The following is an 18707-nucleotide window of genomic DNA, read 5'->3' on the forward strand; positions in this document are numbered from 1 at the left end:
GAGTGTGTACTACAATTAGCCACCTACCCCCCATAAACAACAATCAGCAATTGGACATGAATCTGTGCAACTTCTTCATCATTTTTTTTTATTTTCTAATATTATTACTGTTGCAAAAATATTTAATAAACAAAATTTGATAATTATTAGAAAACTAGCAGAATACCCGCGCTTCACAGCGGAGAAGTAATGTGTTAAAGAAGGAAAGAGAAAGAAAAGGAAACATTTTTAAAATAAAGTAACATGATTGTCAATGTAATTGTTTTGTCACTGTTATGAGTGTCGCTGTGATATATATATATAGCAAAATAGCCGCTTCGCAGCGATGTCATGTGTTAAAGAAGTTATGAAAAAGAAAAGGAAACATTTTAAAAATAATGTAACATGATTGTCAAAGTAATTGTTTTGTGTATTTGGTGGCAGCATCACAAAGTTATTTTCGTCTAGCTGCATCAGAAAATGTACCATGACGCCTGACACGCCTCCTTTTTACTGTTTTCTCACAGCTTGATTGCTGCTGTCATATACACACACACACATACACACACACACACACACACACACACACACACACACACACATACATACATACATACATACATACATACATACAAACACACACACATGTATATATATATATACATACCTATCTACATCATATATACACACACATACATACACACACACAAATTATATATATGTGTGTATGTATGTATGTGTGTGTGTGTGTGTATATATATATATATATATATACACATACATACATACATATATATACACATACATATACTTGTGTGTATGTTTGTATGTGTCTATATGTGTGTGTATAGCTTTGGTCACATAGTGCAAGGGAAAAATAATAAAATATAGTCTATAAGTTATTAAACAGTAAAACATTAACGTTTTAAGAAGTACAGGTACATTGAGCTGCGGTGGGTTGGCACCCTGCCCAGGATCGGTTCCTGCCTTGTGCCCTGTGTTGGCTGGGATTGGCTCCAGCAGACCCCCGTGACCCTGTATTCGGATTCAGCGGGTTAGAAAATGGATGGATGGAGGTACATTGAGCACTACTGGAGTGGTTGGGTAAACTACATTTTAAAGACTGTGTAACACAACAGGTAAGTAACTAACAGCAGCTAAAATCATCTCTCGGTAGTAGATCCCTTTTGAAAGCGCTACACGACGGCTGTGGTATAGAAATTACATTTTCTATGTGAACGCTCAAATTTGTGCCTCTGGTAATGTGCCTTACCGCAATTAAAGAAAATTAGTTTTGTGTCCTCTGCAGTGTTAAGAGAGAAAGGCTTTGGTTTGGGATAAAAGGAAAAAAGGTGTAAAGAAAGGAAAGTTGCCTTTTTCTTTTATATAGTATAGAGAGATGTGTTCGCTGACGTTATGATCGCCTTTTAGGGACAGTCGCGGTGGGTCTTGTGTAGACTGGTGAGACGTCCCCGCCATTAATCGGCTGTGATGGCACTGTCAGTCCTCCACTTGTGTGCGTGAATTCATAATCCGAGCTGAGGACCTCATAATCGTATACGTGCAAAAGAAAGTGTGAATCGCCTTAATATTATTTTGCCGTGGTGTATAAAAGGGGTCCCGTGTTTGCACTTGTCTGGGCTATAGCGCAGGGGGAGGAAGAGAAAAATTAAAAGTGCTCACTTTGACTTAAGGCAGAAGCGCAGTCAGCGCCTCAAAGGCCGGCACAGCTATGCACGCGCTGGCTGCTCGACTTTTGCTGGGCAGGAGACCCCAGTTTTGTACACACGCTCATGATATCAAAAGTCTCAGCGCTTTGGAGGTAATTCATATATTATATATATAGCAAAATACCTGCCCGCAGCGGAGAAGTAGTGTGTTAAAGAAGTAATGAAAAGAAAAGGAAACCTTTTAATAATAACGTAACATGATTGACATTGTCATGAGTGTTGCTGTCATATATATTCCTGCCTAAATAAGTCACCTCGCTTTGCTCTTACTTTGTTACCGCTCATTTAATCATGGCTAGTGGCGGAAAAATTATAAAATGGAAGGAGGATGGCTTTACCAAAACAATTATTGATGGCTAATCGATTATTCATAAAGCTTGAATTGGTGATCTGTTTTTCTGTGTTAACCTCATATTTTTTCATACTTCTTCTCAAACTAAGGTGGTGCGAGGGTAAAATGAATCGGGGTGTGCTGATCAATGTAATCGGTATACCAGGAAATCATGCATTGACAAAAGCTCCCTTTGCTTGTAATGCAAAGTGTGATTAAATGCATTATTTTTAACGCTATGGAGCACATGCATCAAGCTTCTCAGCTGTGCTTGTGCTAAGAAAAGGAAAGATTTTAAAAATAACGCAACACGATTGTCAATGTAACCTTTTTTAAGTAGTGCCTGGAGGATTCAGTGTGAAGAAACTCTAGAGACAGAGTGTGTATTAACTTGTGGATTTTTCTGTGAGTATTTGGTGGCAGTGTGACGAATTGCTTCGAAGACGGCGTTAGCCTCAAGCTCAGCTCAGAGCAAAATGAGGTAAATGGGAGGGTGATGATGACGTGACTCCCCACCCGCCTTAACTGTCAATCCCCACAAACACAGTCTCGAATTTGCATAAGCACACCCCTTCACCTGCAATTTTAACTTAGTTACAAAGTGATCAAAACTCTCGCTTATATCCCGCGCCCTCTCATTAAACTTGTATCCCGCATTCCCGTGGGCATGTGAAACGCCAGCGTTAGCCTGTCTATGAACTTAATTTAAAGTTTAGGTTTACACCTTGCTTTCTTTCCGAGGTAGCAACACTCATGAATATGGTAGTATATGTCACTCGCTCGCTTCTTATTGTTTCGCTGCCTTCTCAATTATATAATGCATGTTTTCTTAAGCGCTTTTTGGAGGTCTTCCTGGTTTTCTACGCACTGCGTTGACAGTCAGTTCACGTGATTACGGGAGGCGTGATGATGTCACACGAAACTCCGCCCCACGTCATTGCAGCTCAACTCCATTACAGTTAATGGAGAAAAATACCTTCCAGTTATGACCATTAGGCGTAGAATTTCGAAATGAAACCTGCCCAACTTTTGTAAGTAAGCTGTAAGGAATGAGCCTGCCAAATTTCAGCCTTCTACCTACACGGGAAGTTGGAGAATTAGTGATGAGTCAGTGAGTGAGTGAGTGAGTGAGTGAGTGAGTGAGTGAGGGCTTTGCCTTTTATTAGTATAGATTTAAAAATAGCCCAACTTTCACAACAGTTAATTCTTTGAATGCACTCAGATACTACGTTATGTGCTCATTATCTTATTTGTTATTATTTGTTTTTGGTTTGAATCAATAACATTTTCTTCTTACTTTATTTTGCTTTAACTATAATATTACTATGTGGCCCAGGTTTTCATTATGGTTTCTCTCTTTTTTGATTGCATATCATAACAAGTAACACTTTTGATGTAGGGTTGGGTCTTGTTTTTACGTTAATTTTTTATTTTAATATGCAATGGTTTTATGGAGGAAGAGGTTTGTTGTTTCATTCTGTTTATTCTGTTTGTGTTGCTGTTTTTATTGAACTCAGTTTAATTCTTCTCTAATTCTCCATTTCACACTCATTAGTTTAATAGGAATTTTGTCTGTCCTACTGTGTCTGAAATGGAAACAGAAATTATATTTACAGTGGATTCCTCGGGTAATATGAACTAATTTTCTTTGTCTGCAGGGGAGTTCAATGAAACAAGTATGAAATAAAACTAAATGAGGCTTGCTCACACAGGCTGATCCTTACTATGCCTAGTGAGCCATTATTAGGCCTACAATGCTGATTGATTGACTGACTGACTGACTGCTTTTCCGTTATTTCACCAAGTAATATTTTCCGTTTATTTGCACTAATGTGATTTTTACTATAATTTTTTGGAGACTTTCAAATTTTCCTACTTCCATTATCTCTCACCTGCTCTGCATGTATATTGCGCCAACGTTTTTGAATTCTTTACTTTGTCTTTTTCTGGCCCCGGGTGTGGTTAAACCTTTTGGCACAAAGAGAGCACAGGAAGTGTGTCTGCCAAAAGCATTCCAACAACTGAAAGGTTAGATGACCATGGTCTTGTTTGAAAATGGTTGTAAGTAGGGTGTGACTTGCAAAAATCACTGTCTCGCAGGACTTGCTTCCAAAGGTTGTAAGTATGATGTGACTTGACCGTCTCGCAGGACATGAAAGTGTCTCTCTGTCTCTCTTCTCTGTCTCTCTTCAAAAGATCTCATCGCAGGAAAAAAGTCTTGTCTCGTCCCAAGATTTTTTTTTAAAATAGAGAGATATTATAATAATGATTAATTAACTCTTTACATTTATATAGCAATTTTCTCATCACTCAAAGCGCTTTCCATAAAGAATGTGGAGATCTTCAACCATCACCAATGTGCAGTATCCACACGGGTGATGTGACAGCAGCCCACATTTTGTGTTAGCATATTCACCAAACATCAGCTATTAGGTGGGTATGGGGTTGTAAGAGACGCCAACAGCTCATCCTGGCCGGGACACCCCTGAGATGGAAGGATGGGGGAAGGTAGGCTTTTCAAGGACACTGCCTCCCCCAAAACACCATATTGCTGCTTCCCTGGGCTGCAGCGGTGTCCCAGATTCCCGCTGGGCACTATGGGACATGGAGTTTGGCAACACAGCCCTGCTGGGTACCATGAGTGCTGCCAGGGGACGGTGTAGGAAGATCATGGTAGAATAAATTCGCACCTAGATCAGAAGTACTAATGGATTACGACAACTGAAACCCTGAAGTACTTCTGGGCTGATTAAAAACCCTAATTCTCTGTCTGACGTGCTGACAAATAACGTGGGAGAAAGAACAGAAGCACTTCCAGGTCAAGAACTATATAAACGACTGCTAAAGACCCATTAAGCAAGCCAGAGTTGGGTGGAGGTGGACAAAACTTGCTGGGAGGTGTGGAGGAGAATTAGAGAAAGAATTGTTACTGTATTTACTTGTGTTTATGGTGGCTTGGAGTCACTATTATTGAAAAGGAAATAATAAAAATACTTCTCAGTGCTTTTCACCTTGGGTCCTAAGTGTCTGTCTGTTGTGTTTAAAGGGGCAACAGTGACCCCTAGCGTCTTTACAGGGTGAAAGAGACAGCCAGTTAGAGACATGGGATGATTAGGGGCTGAATGACAAGGAATTGGAGTGTAATTTAGAGCTGATTGGCACTCGATTTCTCCTTCTCTCTTTTTGTTTTTGCCTCTCATGATAACTTTCCACAGCTAATGCATTCTACCTAAACAGTTTATTGGTAAAGAAGTCCCATTGGGACCTAATCATTCTATAAATTATTTCTCATCCTAGTATGACAAACAATCTGCATTAGTCCATGCTGCTTACCTGTATAAGAACAAAAGCTTATAGATAAGTGTTAATGTTGTGAATTTGAGTCCTCTGGTGGTTATTAAAGGATGTCATTGGTATGCAATCCAATCTTATACAGTAATTACATTTACAGGCAAAATATACAATGCCCACATGGTAATAGAGAAAAGAAAGATTTTAAAATATTGGTTTCTCTATTGCCATTTAGACATTGTATATTTTGTTGGCAATTAGCAACAATGTAATTATAAGAATGGATTGCATACCAATGATATTATTTAATTATCCCAAAAGACACATGCCTTTGACAAAGGGCTTTTTATAGGAGCACAAATATTTTTCTTCTCCTTATATTTGTTGAGGTTTTATTCCTCCATTACTAGCTCACTTTGGAAGACCACAAGTTTAGGTGGTAAGGGAAACTTTAAAGGTATGGCTTAGCATGAGAAAGAAGAGAAAGGACAAAGAAAGGAAAACAAATCCCTACAGTAGACAATAAAGATATTTTAATGAGAAGACAAAAATGCAACACACCCAAGCGCGTCTCAATGGTAACATAGAGCAGCCAATAAAAATAATAAATTCCTTAAAGTGTATAACAAAAACAAAATCCTCATGCCTCCAAACTAAAACCTATTAAACTAAATATTTGTCCGTTTTTTTTTTCTTTTTCGAATGACAGAGTGCATTGCAGAGTCATCAAATTAAAAGTGTTACTTCTCTGCTCTTGGTGCTTGCAGCTTTTGCCCACTTTCCTGCTCCTTACAGTGCGTGCATGAATGCCTAGAAGACACTGTGCCTGTGTCTGTTTCTGAGTTTATCTTTCATAATTATAAGATACCTTTCAATTTATAAGATTTGTTCAACAGATTTGAATAAATATTGGATGATCTTGGAAACAGATACTTCATTGCATCCAGTTCATCTGAAAGTAATTTATTCCTAATATACCTCATGGTTGTTACTTATGCTTGGTTTGCCTCCAGATTACATTTTAAATCTAGTGAACTTTTGTCAGGTATGAGCCCATCTCAGCTTGGACTTAATACAAGAGTGCTCTGGGTTTTATTGTGCTATTTAAAGTTAAATATGGTTTGGCCCAAATACCATTTTATTATTTTATTTATTGCTTATACTGTTATAACCTGTAGATGTAGCAGCTGCCAGCACATTTATATTTTTATCTATTTGACTCTATGGGATTTTCTGCACACCCTTTGGGAATGACGGAAATTGGCGGGGGATGAATTGGCAACTTAGCCTACCTGCTGCTTTACTTTCCAGTTCAAACCAACAAATCTCTCCAATTGATGTTATCAGAAGCATAATTATCAATTGAACTTTAGACTCTGTTCCATTTGAACTCTCAAATGCCCTCTGGCAATTAGCAACAAATCAGTAATATACTTTAGACAAGGACAGATAAATCTGTTTTTAATATAACATACCATTCTCAAATCTGTTTTATCCAATTCAGGGTCACAAGGAGTTAGATCTAACCCTGGCAGCATTGATTCCAAGGCTGAAGCCACTTCTGTCAGTCTATGAGAAGGCACACTACTTACAGACCCACAAATACACTTATGGGGGGACTAATTTAGGACTGCCATTTACCCTAACAGATATGTAATTAAGATGTGGGAGAAAACCAGAATAAAAAAAAATGCAGAGAATGTAATTATAAATCTGCGTCAGATGGGTGATGGACCTGTGTTTGTGAAGGTAATCGTACAATTAAAACGAGAGAGAGGAAAGTTGTATTAGAATTTAAAAAAAGGATGAAATCAAATGCATTTTCTTAACCAAATAACATTTATTCCAGAGAGCTTAAGGAGATTAGTGATTATATAGTGTTATGGACGATTCAGGTTGGCTGGCATCCTGGCCAGGATGGATGGTTCCTTACCTGGTCTAGGGTGTTTTTTAAAAGAAGAATATTTGTGGACATGCATCCCGACCAGGTCAGTTAGTGGTAAGTTTCCCGTTAGAGAGACCAATATAATAGAAGTACAGAGAAAGGATGCATCATCCCTTCGGTGTGGTTCCCATTCGGATGCCCAAAGCCTGCATGGGAGTTGTAGCTGTGGAATCATCGAGTAGAAGAGTCCTTTCATCAGATTGGCCAGTCCAGCACTAACTCACCTGTAGAATGGTCAAATGGGGTTCGGCTTGTTGACTGAGGTTCTCCAGGACTATGACTTGTCTCTGACTTTTCTACAATCTGCCCATGGTTTTATAATTAACTGGTGAGCGAATATTGTTGTTTTTATTTTATGTTAATTTGTTTCTACTTGTATTAGGAATTTGTTAGTTTTCGCATACCCCTTGGGGTCAGAGCGCAGGGCCAGCCATTGTACAGCATCCCTGGAGCAATTACTGGTTAAAGGTCTTACTCAAGGGCCCAGCAGAGTAGGATCTCTTTTGGCAGTTACAGGGATTGAACCGGCAACCTTCTGGATACCAGCACAGATCCTTCGCCTCAGAGCCACCACTCTGCCGCTGAGAGTTGTTGTGATGCTGTGCACCTGCATGTAGTGAGGAGCACTGTGGAAGAACAAAGTAGTTTGTACTGTTGTATTATATTTCTGAGGTGGCAATGATAGATTGGTCAGTTAGCTCTGTGAAGGAGATTAGTTGTATTCTGTTTTGTGTGTTGTAATTATCCCATTTTCTGAAACCCATTGCACAACCTACCTACCTCAAAGGGGTCTTTCTCTCTCTGAGTGACCTTTCTCAACTTTTCTTCCATTTTTTTTCCTATAAAGATTTTTGCTGTGGGGAGGTATGGTGGTAGTTTTTTCTTGTTTACTTAGGCAGTCAAGGCTAGGGGTGGGGGCTGTCAAAAACATTGAGACAGTCCTTTTGTATTTTTGGGCTATATAAGAAATAAATTGTTTTTGTTATTGTTGTAGTATTGATGGTTGGGGTCCACAGGTGCTGCTAGGAGTAACTGCTGTAGGCAAACTCCCCTGTTATGGAAAGGTTCTGTCTGACCTGGAGGTGTTTCAAGATGGTAATCTTGTTGCACCAAAACTATTCTCAGGTTCAGGTTGAGAAGGACTGCTCCATCTTCCCCCAGGGAGTGAGAGTTGGGAGGATGTGTACAACATTCACTGGAAAGGAGTAGAGGAGGAAGAGAAAAGGGATAAAGAATTTTAACTGTGATTGTATTTATAGTGCAAGAAAAACCTGTAAAAAGGTACATTGTACAATAATAATACTTCTTTAGATCCCAGATTGCTTATGTGATTTTGTCTGAGGGGTCTGAGATACTCCTAGTAGTCACAATATACTGCATAAACCCTTAACATTCATTTTTTGGAAGTCTCATCAGTCACACTAGGGAAACTGCTCAGGAACAATGACTTGCAAATATAGAAATAATGTGATTAGGCCAATCCAAATAACTACAGACCAGTAAGCTTACGGATTTTAAGAATACAGTAAGTGTGTTAGTAAATAAGGCAGCATATATTAGATGGTGAGATTGTGTTCCACTAATATGCTACAATTCTGTGAGGAAGCAGCATAAGCTTTTTATCAATGGGAAGCATATGATTTATTTTTCTGAATTTTTAAAACTCTTTTGATAAGGTACAACATGAGTGCCTCATGATCTAACTGAAAGAACTGGAAGTGCAATTTCCAGTAAGTACATGGGTTCAAAATTTACTGGGAAAAAAAGAAAGTGAAGGGTTATAGTGTGAGGAAAATTTTCCAGATTTGGCAATGTTAAAAGTGCTGTCCCTCTGGGATCAGTGATGTGGCCAAAGTTCTTTTTTTAACATACAGTATATACATGATCTACATAAAAACAAATACATTACAAGCTGATTAAGTTTGAAGATAACATTAAAATTCTTGGAACTGCAGACACTCTAATGTCAATTGATTTGTTACAGATGGACCTGAACAGAATTCATACTTAAGTAGATGAGTTGCAGATGAAATTTAATGTAAACAAGTGTAAACTGTTACATGTACAAAGTAAAAATATTAGAAACAGTTACATAATTGGGCAACTGAAGGATTTAGAAGCCATAGTGACCTCTTCACTGTTCACATCCAGAGTACAGAAGATCTAAGCAGATGATGGGTTGCATAGAATGTTGTGTCGAATACAAATCAAAGATGGTTGATATTCTTACACTATACATTACATTGACGAAGCCTTGTCTGGAATACTGGATGCAATTTTTGGTGTCTGCATTTGAAAAGAGATATAACTGCACAAACGAAAGCCTGGAGACTAGACTGCTTCTAGGATATATATAGAGATTGAAAAGAGTGAATCTTTTCATTTTTTGCAATTTGAGATCAAGCAGATACATGGTGATAAAACTGTTTAAATTTAGTAGCAGAATTATTGCAGTGGATGTTAACTATGACTTACAAATGAGGTATTTGATTAAAATACAGTGGCACAGATCAATAAATTTCAAAACAATGTTAGAAAACCTTTCTTCACCAAGAGGACCATAGGTAAGTGTAATAAATTACCAAGAAAGATGGTAGATAGTAGTATTTTGGGTATTAATAATATTTGCCATAAATTAGGTGAATACATCTTGACAAGCTATGTAGGGCAGAATGGTTTGTTATCATCAAAAGTGGCTTTATGATCTTATGTTACTGGGAGAACACACAACATGTACCCAGACAGGAACCTGGTACATAACTCAAACCCAGGAATCTAGATCTGTGTGGCATTAATGCTGATCATCTCCACCCCAAAGCAGTCCTGAAATTGTCTTGCTAGAGTTCAGGACTGCAGCACTTGTTTTTCTTTTCTCTAGGGCTGAAACTATAACTCCCAGGGCAAGCTTGTGTGAGGCTGAAACCTGATGGCATTACTCTACTTGCCATCTGCTTAAGAGGAAAGCCGGCAACTGCTTGAGCATAGTTTTTCTGCTGTTCTCCAGCCCATGGAAAAGTCATCCATCCTAGCACTGACTCTACTATACAATGCCTAGGAGAGGGTGGGTAGCTAGTTAGCAGAGGTCTCCAGGGAAGTGTGACTGTGGATCCCCCCTCAGAGCTTTATCTACTCAATGAATGCTGCTGACTAGAGTTTTTGTTCTCCTCTCCTCAATTGTCAGCTGGCCTTATCTCAAACCATTAATTAAAGGACAGATATTGTTGTTTTACATGTATGTTAATCAGTATCAATTCTATATGTAGTAATCTCTAAATTGTATGCTTGCAATTTACATGAGAACTTGTCACAGTACTCTGTGAAGTGTACTATAAAAATAAACTGAATTAAATTGAAAATGGAATCCCTTGCTTTATTACAGAATCCTGTACTGGCAGTATTCAGAACCAGACGTTCCAGACAGAATGCCCAAGATATTGCAATATGCCACCTTTCCCCACTGTCCTCTATGAGAGGAATATGGCTTCTGTAGAGACTAAGTGAAATAAGATTGTGCATATAGTGTATCCAAAAGTACAGCAGAACATATTCAGTATTGGTCCAGTCATCTGCACTTTCTGTTCTTGTAGCTTGCTTTCTGGCATGTCTTTTATGAATTCATGTGATTGATATTTTGAAAGCAGTTTCTTAAAAAACTCAGGAAAAGTACTGACCTATTGATATCTGGACACTTGAAAATGTTTTACGTGTTTGCCCTGTCAAAGAACATTTGTATGGCTCTCCAGAAAGGTGTAGTAGGTGTAATTAATAAATTAGGCTCATTCTAGATTTATGAACGAGGGAAAAAAATTTAAAGAATGACTATTGGTCACTGTGGGGTATTTACAGTATGTGTAAGTATCTGCCAGGTAAGATTTGTGAGAAGACAGAATGTGGATCATTTGGCAGTTGATTAAACAATACATCATGCATAGAGTTGGTGCAAATCAAAAGCTGGTACAGTTTGTTTTGCATGACTGCTGTCTCTTTACATTCTGTTTCCATGGATTACTAGTATTTACATTGCATTCTCTGTCTTTTTTATAACATTCTGGATGCCTGCTAAAGCCTATAACAAAGCTAACTAGAGCAATGTGTCTTTTATTTTAAAAGTATAACTTATGTTCTCTCATGGAAATGTTTTGGCATCCTATGAGGTTTGACTTTATTTACTTTTACTGCAAATACAAGCTGAAGAATCTTTTGGGTATCTCTAAAGATAGATGCTGTTCATTTGTGTTATTCAAACAAAAACTTGAAATTTGGCACTCAGGCACTTCATAGGTCTGGGTTTTGACATATAATTTCAACCTTATCCTGTCGGAGGGTGGAGGAGTACCTTGGGGTCAGAGAAACAGTTTGGTCTTTTGACAGAGAAAAAGTGACATGCAGGATGAGATGGAGGTGTGATGGCTAGCACACTTTCCTTCAAACTAAGAAATCCAGGTTTGATTTCTGACCATCATATTCAACCTTTACTTTAATCAAGCATTTTCCTTGCACTTTTTTTGTCATGGCCTCAAGCTACCCTAGGTAATGTCATATTGTCTCCAACGTTATTTATTGAATTTTGGGGTTCTTTGTAACAGAAGGGCAAAAGTATGAATATTAACTATAAAGGCATTTTCCAACACTAACAATAATTATGTCTTAAATACAAAAAGTTTAAGGGTAATTTATAATTTGGTAATTACATTTTACCTTTACTCACCCAAGCAATGCAGTAATTATGGCTAAAATCACACGGAGAGCATCTAAATTACTAAGTTAATATGTTTCAGCTGCATCCATTATTAATAGGTGCATAAATTCAAGCACACAGCCATGTAATCTCCTTTCACAAAATCTGGCAGCAGAATGGGTCATCCTGAAAAAAGCTTTAACTATGGCACTGTCATAAGATTCCACCTTTGCCACAATTCACTACATGAAATTTCTGCTCTGTTAGATCTGCCCAAGTTGACTGTAAGAGCTATTATTGTGAAGTGGAAACATCCAGGAGCAACAGCAGCTCATCCACAAAGCGTTAGAACACTCAGACTCACAGAGTGGGGCAAATGGTTTCATAAATCTCACATATCCCCTGCTGCATCACTCACAACAGACTACCAAACTGCCTTTGAAAGCAACATAAATTCAAGAGCTATGCATTGGAAGCTTCATGAAATGGGTTTTCATGTCTGAGTAGCTACACATGAGCCTAAGATCACTATGCATAATGCCAAGCATTGGTTGGAGTGGTGTAAAGTAGTGGAGAAATGTTCACTGTAGTGATGAATTGCACTTCGGTACCTGGCAGTTTGATGGATTCATCTGGGTTTTGGTGGATAATATGTTCTGTAAAGTTTGGTGAGGAGAGATATTAGTCTGGAGATGTTTTAGGGTTTAGGCTAGGCCCTTGACTCCAATGAAGTGTACTATTAATTGTATAGCATAAAAAGACATTTAGACAATTGTGCACTTCCAGCATTGTGACAATCGTTTGGGGAAGGTCCTCTTCTGTCCCAGCATGACTGTGCCTCTGTGCTCACAGCCAGGTCCATAAAGACATGGTTTGATAAGCTTGTTGTGGGGGAACACGATCCCCAACTGCAACCCCATTGAGCACCTATGGGTTGAATTGGAATGACAATTATGAGCCAGGTCTTCTTATCTAACATTAGTGCTTGATCTCACAAATGCTGTTTTGGCTGAATGGGCACAAATTCCCACAGACACACTCCAAAATCTTGTGGAAGCCTTCACAGTAGAGTGGAGGCTACTATAACCGCAAAGGGGGCCAACTCCATGTTAATGCCCATGGTTTTGGAATGAGATGATCCACAAGCTCATAAAGGTGTGATAATCAGTGCTCCACACACTTTTGACCATACAGTATAACTCTAGAATCACCATATGTGCAAATTTTATAAACTGAATTATAAAAATTTTATATTATGTAATATTAAAGATACTTTTGTATTATAATGTGAAAAAGGGTGTCTCTCATTGGGTGAAATGTATAATGTTATGTTCCATATCTTACTGTTCTCCTGAATAGTCTCCTTCACCTTACATTTTTTATATTTTGCTATCTTGACTGTAAAGACAAATGAAAGTTGTCAGGCCTCCCTGATTATGACTCTGTGTATTACCAGGAGCAGTACGGGAGTCTGCATCAAAGACTTAAGAATTGAGTCCACCTGGTTCTGTTTTAAGAAAGCTGCGGTCTCCGGTCTTAGTCACACAGACAGACTTGTTGTTCTGTATTTCAATCTTTGGGGAGAACATACGCTCATACACACTTGCACACACACACACACACACTGAACAAGTTTGATATATCCCAAGGAACAAATAAAGAAACAGGGGTAGCCTGAAATTTATCAGAATAGAAAACATAATTCTATTGACTTTAAGTGGCATTGGATTCACAATATTTTATTAAATGTGACATGCTGGGAACAAAAATTGTGTGCTGTTGTTTTAAGTATCAGAATGCAGTGCAATAAAAATAGCAGTAGGCAGTTCACAGAAAAAAAGATGAGGACCAGTAAGATAAAGCATGGAAAAAGCATGGTAAATACGAACATGGTTAAAGGATTAGGAAATTAAAGTTAAATGTGAAACTGATGTGCACATTCAATATGCTCAATTACCACAAAGTTCACATATGTTTGTTTACGTGCATATTGAGTCTGGATTTTAAGCTCATACATCTTTGTTTAAGTAGTTTCAGTGCTATGACTAAAGTAGTGCTCCATCTTTTTTTAAAGGCGCCTGTGTGACGCATAGATTAATAATGTTGCCTCACAGCTATGAAATCTGTGCAGAGTTTGCATGGTCTTCCCATGCCTGTGTGGGTTTTGCTTCAGATAAGCTAGTGTGAGTTGCACATCTCAAACTGCTGCATGCTTGCTTTAATGGCAACTCTTAATTGGCCCAATTGTGAGAAGTGTGAGTGTGCCCTACATTGGACTGTCTCCACTTCCTGACTTACACCTGATACTGTTGGGATAGGTTCCACCCCCCTTAATCTTCAACCAGAGTAAACAGGTTCAATAATTAATGGATGGATGTTGAGAGGCCCTAGATGCACATATAGTTAGTGGCTCCCTGTTTATCTGAGCATAATGATTAAAACAGTGCCTACTGAGTAGTTGTAAGCAAAGTGGATGATGAGATTTCCCTGAGTGAGTTTAACACCTTTTACAGTTACTGTTATGATTCACTATCCTGTGATGAATTAATGTATGTAGGCAGTATGGCCTAGTGGAGTTTAATGGTGAACTCTGCTGGTTGTCTTCTTATGACACACTGTTTGACCCTGAGCAAATCATTTAACCAATGTGCAGTGTCACAGTGAAATAATTATACCATATCTCTGCACTTTTACTATAGTTAAGCACATTATCAAGTGATGGTTGTCAGTCTATTGGTTTATTCATATGCACTGATAGGCCACTGATGAGCCAAAATAATATGAGCACTCCTGCATGAAGAGAATGATGCTGACCAACTCATAAAAACGCTGCTGTCAAAGTCAGGGATGTATTAGACAATAAGCTAACATTAGGTACTTAAAGTATAATTGATGTGTTACATGTGGAAGATATGGGTAGGTGAGTGACCAAATCAATATGGACAGATGACTGGGCCAGAGCATTTCTGAAATGGCAAGCTTGTGGAGTTTGGTCAGATGTGGTGAGCATCTACTGAGAATGGTACAGGGAAAAATAAATACATGAACTGCCGACTTGGTACTGAGCATTCAAGACTTGTTGAGGTCAACGAAGTCAATCCTGTCTGGTACAAAACAAAGGATGGGCTTCTGTGTTAAAAATTGCAGGTAATTTTAATGATGGTTACAACAGTAAGTAATGTATCACAACACACAGTGTATCAAACTCTGCTCTATATGAAACTGTATAGCCGTTGTGCAGTCAAAGTGCCCATGCTAACCCTTGTCCACTGTTAAAAATACATACAATGGGTACTTGAGCATTGGAACTAGACCCAGCGTGAATACATGAGGGTGACCTGGTCTGATTAATCCTGTTTTCTGTTGCATCATGTGTATGTATTCATTATTTACCTGGGGAAGAGATGGCATCAGGCTGCAGTGTGGGAAGAAGACAAACTGGTCAATAGTGTGTTATGCTTTTTGCCACACTACACAAATTGTTTAGGAATGGTATCAAGAACATAATGACGACTTCAGGATGTTGCCCTGTCTTTCAAATTCCCCAAATATTATTCCACTAAAGGATATATGGGAGGTGTTAGAACAAGTCCGATCCCCGGCAGCTCTATCTCACAACTTACAGGAGTTAGAGGATCTGCTGATAATATTCACCTTCAGAGGTCTTGTAGAGTACAAGCTCTAGCAGGTCATAGCTGTTTTGGTGGCACAAGGAGGAACAACACAATATTAGATAGATAGTCATAATGTTTTGACTCATTATGTTTTACTCATTCAAACTATTTAGTCTGGTTAGTGACCTTTCATAATAGTACATAACAGTAATATGTCCTAGGAGGGATGCCAGTCATTTATTCATACACACTTACAAGTGAACAATAAATAAACTTCAGTGAATTGGAGTGTGTCTTTTGGGGTAAAATACATGACAATGTGGAGGTGTGTAAACTCCATAAAGTAGGTGCCCCAGTCCTAAACTGAACCTGAGCTTAACTGATGGAGAACAGAAACACCACTACACACTGCACTACTTTCCCAGTCCACTACAGTTGTAATTTTTCTGTTGAAAACATTCTCAGCAGCTATCACTGAGACAAATTTGGGTGCCATAAAGATGGGTGAAGTAGTAGAATAAAGAAGGAAAGGGTTCGCATATGATAAAATACAGGCACTGGGTGTAAATTCTGAATAACGACACAGTGGATGATAATTAAAGACCTGACAGCATGAAGATTCACTAGAGAAAATAAAAATGATGAGAAAAAAAAATGACGGAAATAAACAGGAAACATGAAAATCAGGAGTCACAAAGAAAAGCATCAAATGTCTTATTCTCAGAAGCATGGCTTACACTTGACGTATAGCCAAACCTGAAAATGGAAACGGCAGAGGAAAGCTGTTGCTAGCAAGGCTATGAGAAAATAAACAAAGAATGTAACCATTATACAATATCCTTCCACACCCTGTTTTAGGGAATGTTGTGGAGATAACAAATTCCATATATACATATAGCACTGTATATTTTTAGGAGCACAGTGAAAAATGTCTTTGTGTTTTACATTATTTGTAACTGTGCATAACATTTGTAATTTGTACTTAGGCAGCTGACAATTAGAAAAAATAATTAACTGTCAAGTTTCTTAATTTAATATAGTCATCCCCCTGAAGGGAGCACAGTTCTACAATTCTCAGCAAAGACCAGACAATACCTGACACCTGACATTTTCTTGACATCCAAGGTGTTTTCTCTGTATTATGTCACATTCCAAACATGTACACATTAGGTTAAATGGAGACATTAAGGTAAGCCTAATAGAAAGGAGCATGGGTGTTTACATGACTGCATTCTGCACTGCACTGGCATCCCATTTAGACAATGATTATGGTGTATACCTCATGCTGCAAATCTGTTATTAGATATGATAATTCAGAAGGTAGCTAGATGGTGTGGCAGAAGCGCTTAGTTCCCACCGACCCGACACAGACTGACACAGGAGGCATGTGAAAATGAAAATAAAAGATTTATTTGTTCCTCAGCCGTGGGGCACGTCTTTCCTGTGTCCCACAGGCCCTACACAGTCGCAAAACACACAACCAAAGGAAAAAACCCACAAAAATCACTCTTCTTAATCCACTCCTCCCAGGCAGCTTTGTCCTTTTCCTCCCGACTCTGGCTACTTGAGTAGTGGCTGCAGGCTCTTCTTATAGTCCACCCGGAAATACTTCAGGTAATTAACCTAATTTAGGCTGCACTTCTGGGTGTGGCTGCATTACAGTCCACACAGGCTCGTTATTTCTAGTATTCTAGTAGCATTTATCTCTAGTAGGATTGACTACTACAATGCAGTGTACACTGGATGTTCAAACTGTTTTTTATACAGCCTCCAGTTAATCCACAATGCTGCTTCAAGAATTATTACAAGAAAAGAAAATTTAAACACATCACTCCAGTTCTTAAATCCTTACACTGGCTCCCGGTTAAATTTAGGGCAGATTTCAAAATCCTCCTCTTAACATATAAAGCATTAAATGGCCAAGGTCCAGCTTACTTGTCTGAACTTATCATGACTTACAAACCTGAGCGCACATTAAGATCTCAAGATGCTGGTCTGCTTAGGATTCCAAAGATTAATAAAATAACAATGGGAGGTTGAGCTTTTAGTTACAGGGCCCCTAAACTGTGGAATGGTCTGACTGCTACAATAAGAGATGCCCATTCGTTCTCAGCTTTTAAATCCCAGCTGAAGACTCACTACTTCAGTTTAGCATATCCTGACTAGAGCTGCTGATTAGCTGTACAGACTGCATCTCTGTTGTTAGTCATTAGCAGTAAAACATAAGTAACATGATATAATTGGATACTAACCCTCACCTATTCTGTTTCTTTTCTTGGTACTCAAATGTGGCACTTGCTGCCAAGTTGTTTTGCCTGCCTAAGGTAAAGTCATCCCTGATGGAGGATTGCAGGAATCGTGGGAAAGAGGGGTCCTTTCATCGGATTGGCTGGCCCAGCACTGTTTCAGCCATGGAATAGCCAAATGAGGGAGGCAGCTTGATGGATGAGGTCTCCAGGACTCTAAACAAATCTGAATCATATTTGATATCATCTACTGTTAAATTCTATGTACTTCTAAAATATTTATTTGTATACTGTATTGAGAATTTGTTTTGTGTATTGTATTGTATTGACCCCTTTCCTTTTGACACCCACTTCATGCCCAACCTACCTGGAAAGGGGTCTCTCTTTGAACTGCCTTTCCCAAAGTTTCTTCCATTTTTTCCCTACTGGGGTTTTTACTTGTCTTCTTAGAGAGTCAAAGCTGGGGCGCTTTTAAGAGCCAGGGCCTGTTAAAGCCCATTGTGGCACTCCTTGTGTGATTTGGGGCTATACAAAAATAAATTGTATTGTATTGTATTGTGTTAAGCCGTGCAGCTCGTCCCGGTGGTGGCCATAGAGCCCAACAGGGCTGAGCCCTGAAGTCCCACGCCTGTGACCGCGATGTAACCCAGGAGGGCTGCCACCACGCGTTCCGGGGGATGTAGTGTGCATCCCATGGCTGCTCCCCGGGTCCCAGTGTCAAAGGGGCTTTCCAGCCAGTTCGCCACAATGGCGTGTTGTATCAAGATGGAGCAAACAACAATCCAAAACATTTGGAAAATTGCAACAGCAAAACAATCAAAATTTTTTTGTATCTGTATTTCAGTGTCAGGGGGCCTTGAGTATTACTTAGTTCATGTCCATAGCAGGGCAGC

This window comes from Polypterus senegalus, chromosome 9, assembly GCF_016835505.1.
Source record: "Polypterus senegalus isolate Bchr_013 chromosome 9, ASM1683550v1, whole genome shotgun sequence".
NCBI classification, from domain to species: Eukaryota; Metazoa; Chordata; class Cladistia; order Polypteriformes; family Polypteridae; genus Polypterus; species Polypterus senegalus.